Here is a 6000-nt window from a genome sequence, read left to right as displayed (position 1 = left end):
CAAATGATGCATCTTAGATGGCTGCTTGCTAGTGTTTAAGACCACAGACACCACTCACTAAAGTGGGACGCAGAACGTTTTAATAATTTTGTTACGCCAATTGACCTAGATGTCCCCTGAAATCATGGTCCCCAGATACCGGCTCCTGCTACTCTGGCCTTCAAAGCATATTCTGGAAACTTCTCTGCTTTTGGTTTAGTCCAGTTGTGCTAACCTCTCCTGTACTGTGTTGTCTTTCCCTTCACCAAAACTAGTTCTTGTCTACTATCTAATTAGTGAATATGTCTCTCCCTCCTTCCCTCCCCATCGTCATAATAATCAAAGAGTATTTTCTTCGGTGTTTAAACTATTTGAGTTGTTATAACAATGGTCTCATACAATATTTGCTCTTTTGCAACTGACTAATTTGTCAGCATAATGCCTTCCAGATTTCTCCATGTAATAAGATGTTTCACGGATTCATCATTGTTCTTTATCGTTCTATAGCATGCCATTGTATGAATATACCACAATTTATTTATCCATTCATCCATTGGTAGACACTTTGGTTACTTCCATGTTCTTCCTATTGTAAACAGTGCTGCAATGAACACAGGTGTGCATATACCTGTTTGTGTGAAGGCTCTTATTTCTCTAGGATAAATTCCAAGGAATGAGATTGCTGGATCATATGGTAGTTGTATTTCTAGTTTTTAAGGAACTGCCAAATTGATTTCCAAAGTGGCTGTACTATTTTACATTCCCACCAGCAGTGTATGAGTGATCTAGTCTCTCCACAACCTCTCCAACTTTGATTATTTTGTGTTTTCTGGATTAATGCCAGCCTTATTGGAGTGAGATGGTATCTCATTGTCATTTAGACCTGCATTTCTCTAATGGCTAATGATCCTGAGCATTTCCTCATGTATCTGTTAGCTTCCTGAATGTCTTCTTTGGTGAAGTGCCTGTTCATACCCTTTGTCCATTTTTAAGTGTTTTTTTTTTTTTTTGTCTTTTTATTGTTGTTTTTGCAGCATCATGTAGATTCTAGAGATCAGATGCTGATCGCAAATCTCATAGCTAAAAACTTCTTCCCAGCCTGTAGATAATCTTTTTACTCTTTTGGTGAAGTCTTTGGATGAGCATAGTGGTTTGATTTTTAGGAGCTCCCAGTTATCTAGTTTCTGTCTGGTGTTTTGTGCATTGTTAGTAATGTTTTATATACCATTTATGCCATGTATTAGGGCTCCTAGCATTGTCCCTATTTTTTCTTCCATGATCTTTGTCATTTTAGATTTTATATTTACGTCTTTGATCCATCTTGAGTTAATTTTTGTGCTTGTGCGAGGTATTGGTTTTGTCTCATTTTTTTTGCAAATGGATATCCAGTTATGCTAGCACCATTTATTAAACAGACTGTCTATTCCCCATTTAACTGAATTTAGTCAAATATTAGCTGCTCATATGTGGATGGATTTATGCCCGGATTCTCAATTCTGCTTCATTGGTCTATGTATCTGTTGTTGTACCAGTACCAGGCTGTTTTTACTACTGTGGTGATATAGTATGTTCTAAAATCAGGTACTATGAGGCCTCTCATTTTGTTCTTCTTTTTCAGTAATGCTTTACTTATCTGGGGCCTCTTTCCCTTCCATATGAAGTTGGTGATTTGCTTCTCCGTCTTATTAAAAAATGTCCTTGGAATTTGGATTGGAATTGCATTGCATCTATAGATCACGTGGGTACAGATCACTTTTGGTAGAACAGACATTTTTACAACGTTGAGTCTTTCTATCCAGGACTAAGGTATGTTTTTCAGCTTACATAGGTCTCTTTTGGTTTCTTGCAGTAGTGTCCTGTAGTTTTCTTTGCATAGGTCTTTTATGTACCTTGTTAGATTTATCTCTAAGTGTTTTAACTTCTCAGGGGCTATTGTAAATGATGTGGATTTGGTGATTTCCTCTTGGACGTTCTCTTTATTGGTATAGAGGAATCCAACTGATTTTTGTGTTTCTCTTGTATCCTGGTACTCTGCTGAACTCTTGTATTAGTTTCAGTAGTTTTCTTAGGAATTATTTTTTAACATCAAAATCTTAATAATATCAACAAAAAAAGCTCCCACCAGAATGTTATCACATAGCATATGATGAAAAAAAAGAAAAAATAAACATCACAGACTTCTTTATGAATAAAAGGAAATGGGCATTTGATTATTTTCAAGATTGAAAGGTTCTATTGCAGCCATAAAGTTAATTTAACATAAAACATAGCTTTTCTTTGTTACCCTGAGCCTTTCAGGAGGGCAGTGATCAAGAATGATAGTTTGATCTGAATCAGAAAATACTAGTTATCATTCAGAAGGTGAAATTTTCAACCATCCTTTACTGTTCTCCTATATAAAACATAATTGTAGGGTCTTAGAGTTGCATACTTGAAAATGAATAGTATGCAAATATGTTCATTTTGCATAACATAAACATAAAAGATGAGGAAGATACACCTTAAGACGTAAGAAAGAATACTTAAAAAAATGTACAATGCCTTTGTGCATAAATGAAAGTATTTGAGCAAAAGAGTTACATTAACAAAGATTAAAATCACAATGAATTTACTTACTCAAATACTAAACTGAAAGGCATTCTTTTAAATATTTTATTTTAATCATGTATGTTTTAGTCATTCAGAATTGTTTAATGTCAAAAATCCTGAAGTAAATTTTATACTGTGAAACTTCAACTTTTTTGTTTAATCCATTTTTTAAGTCACAGAAGTATGCTGTATTTCTATTAGTATTGTTGATGTTGATAGTTGCTGACTCATAGCAACCTTACATTGCCTGATTTTGTGAAATCTTTATGACTGTATATTAACATTGGAAGCATTATTTTTTAATTTTTTACATAATTTTCCTAATTACTTAAAAATAATTATGTAATTATTGTATATCATTGATATTTATATTCAGGGATTAGGGGTTACTTGATAAGCACCTTTTCTTTATCAAATTGAATAATAATTTTATGAAGTTTGGATTTACACATTGTGTTCTTTGTCTTTACGTTGTCAATCACTGTTAAACTTTCAGAGAACTGGAAACGAAGATTCAGCATCTTTGCAACTCCAGCATAATCCCAGCTGGTTTTAACCCTAGGAATTTCCATATAAGGTAAGCATGCTCTTTTTTTCATTTTCTTTTAATGATAGACGCGATATCCCTATAATGCTTTGTATTCTCCATAAGTGCATGTCTGAAACCAGGAAAGGCCTGCCTCGTATGCACCTCTATTGCTGAGCACCTTGAAACGTCATATACTTCTCTCTCTGAGACACTGAAGTTTCAAATTTAATACTATATTAAACATACTGTTTGAACTCTGAAATGTTTTGTTTGTTCATTTATTATTTTTCTTACTTTACGGGGTAATAAACCAAAAAAAAAAAAAACTCTTTGCTGTCAAGTTGACTCTAACTCATAGTGACCCTACAGCACAGAGCAGAACTGTCCCATAGGGTTTCCAAGGAGCCATTGGTGGATTCAAACTGACCTTTTGGTTAGCAGCCAAGCTCTTAACCACTTTACCACCAGGGCTCCTTAACAGCACAGTTCAATTTGTTTAAATAAATTTATGAATGGAATATTTAAAAGAACCATGGTATTTCTTTATAAATGACTTTACTTTCGAGCACTCAATAATTAAGAATATTAGGTAACTGGTGAAAGGATTTTAAGTCCACAAATATTTAAATAGAATGATTATTCTCTTTCTGCTAATCTCCCTTTCTCTAAGTGATGATTCCTTAAACTATTAAATCAATTGCCTATTTCTGTTAGAAACTAAACTAAATCAAATTCAGTAGCCACAAGAAAAAGTTATGAAATATTAGGAAAAAAAAACTTAAAATCTTCTCTATGAAGTTCAATAGGCAAGAGATTCTAAAAAGGCCTTAGAGTAAAATGGCAGAAAATCGTTCATCTGTGGCCTTTGATATTGAAATCGCAAGTGGTAAAAAGACTAGCTACTGCTGAGTTAGTGGAAAGTATCCAATACTATTGAGGAAGTCAGTAGTATGAAATACCTTTGAGGGTAATAGAAAGGTTGTCATTATGTGTCATTGTACCAGAAATGGATCATCAAGTAGGAGGTCATCACTGTGCTATCACAGGTTCTCTGCCCGAGCAATGTTTCACACAGGGAGATATGGGAATTATAAACGTAAGGCAGCATCTCCAAGTCTGCGGTGCAAGCATGCTATCGAACAGCACAAAGATTCCGTAAAAGTGAATGTAAAAGAATTTGATTTTCAGCTAGCCTTAATAGTTGGCACTAGTGATAAAAACGCCACAGACCTGTGAACAACACACTGCTGTGGAAGTCTTTCAGAAACACTTCACAACAAAGTTCAGACTGAAAAGAAGTAAAGAAAGTAAATGGGGGATACTTGGAATATGTAATAAATGCTTCCATTTTGTAAATGGAGTCACTGGGTGGTGTAAACGGTTAACATGATCAGCTGCTCATTAAAAGGTTGGTGGTTTGAGTCCATCCAGAGGCACCTCAGAAGAAAGGCCTGGCAACCTACTTTCAAAATATCAGGCATTGAAAACCCTACGGAACACAGCTCTAGTCTGACACAGTTGGGCTGAAATCAACTCAATGGCGACTGTTTTTCTCTCTTTTGGAAGTGGATCAATCTTACAACAAAGTCACACTCAGAGACTGTAATAAGCCAAAACATCATTGTGACTACTCTACTGGTCCGCCATAATTATGGGGATTGTAAAAAAAGAACCCCAATTTTACTGAGACAATCTTGGTTCATGCCTGTTATTCTGTAATATTTAATAACAACAACCAACTTCATTCTCCAAAGAGTTCTGCTTTGGCCAGAATTAGACTGTCATCATGCCACTAGCAACTTACTGCCTTTCAGCTCTAAATCTACCCTTTTATAGCCTCCTCTGTGATAATAGACTGAACTGTTTAAGCTTTTTTTTTTCTTGTTTCGTGAGCATTCTGTTGATCTTGTGGTGAACAGACATTGCTTCTATTTTGTTCTCTTCTTGCCCTGTTGCACCACTCTCCAAGGGATTCTTCCCCAGCTGTGCCCAGGGCAAGGTAGTTCCTTGGCAAGCTTGCAGACCTGGTCCCGTTCTGGTGGCCACCTCACTGTGGCCCTCTCCAGGTACCACCTCCCCATTGGTGAGTGGGATTTTGATGCAACAGCTCTTTCTGTGTTCTCACACGCTAGCATCAGGCCACCTGTGACGCAGATGGTGTTTCCTGCTTGCCTGGCAACTGTAGTCCAGATCTGGCCACGGAAATCCAGAGAGTTTCTCTGCCATCCAGTGGGGTCCAACCACATCTTCTCCAATGAGATCTAAAGCACAGCCTTGGGCAGTTTTAAGAGTTGTTAAACTTGGGCCATCCAAGTTGTTGCTGTTTTTTGGTATCTCTCATGTTGTTGTTATTAGGAACTGTCAAATAAGTACAACAGAGCCCTAGGTACAAGAGAATAAACACTGCATGATCCTGTACCATCCTCACAATTGTTGTTATGTTTGAGCCCATCCTTGTAGCCACTGTGTCAATCTACTTCTTTGAGGGTATTCCTCCTTTTGGCTATTCCTCTGCTTTACCAAGCATCATGTCCTTCTCCAAGGACTGGTCTCTCATGAAAACATGTCCAAAGTATGTGAGATGAAGTCTCACCATCCTCACTTCTAAGGCGCATTCAAGCTGTACTTCCAAGACAGATTTGCTCATACTCTGGCAGTACATGGTATATTCAATATTCTTTGCATACAGAATGATTCAAAGGCAGCTATTCTTCTTTGGTCTTCCTTACTCATTGTCTAGCTTTCTCATGCATATGAGTTGACTGAAAATACCATGGCTTTCATTAGGCAAACCTTAGTCTTTAAGGCGATATCTTTGCTTTTTAACCCTTTAAAGAGATTTTTTGCAGCAGACTTGCCCAATGTAATATGTCGTTTGATTTCTTGACCAGTGCATCCATGGG

The sequence above is a fragment of the Elephas maximus genome, chromosome 18 (assembly GCF_024166365.1).
Source record: "Elephas maximus indicus isolate mEleMax1 chromosome 18, mEleMax1 primary haplotype, whole genome shotgun sequence".
Classification (NCBI taxonomy): Eukaryota; Metazoa; Chordata; class Mammalia; order Proboscidea; family Elephantidae; genus Elephas; species Elephas maximus.
This window is presented reverse-complemented; position numbering follows the sequence as displayed.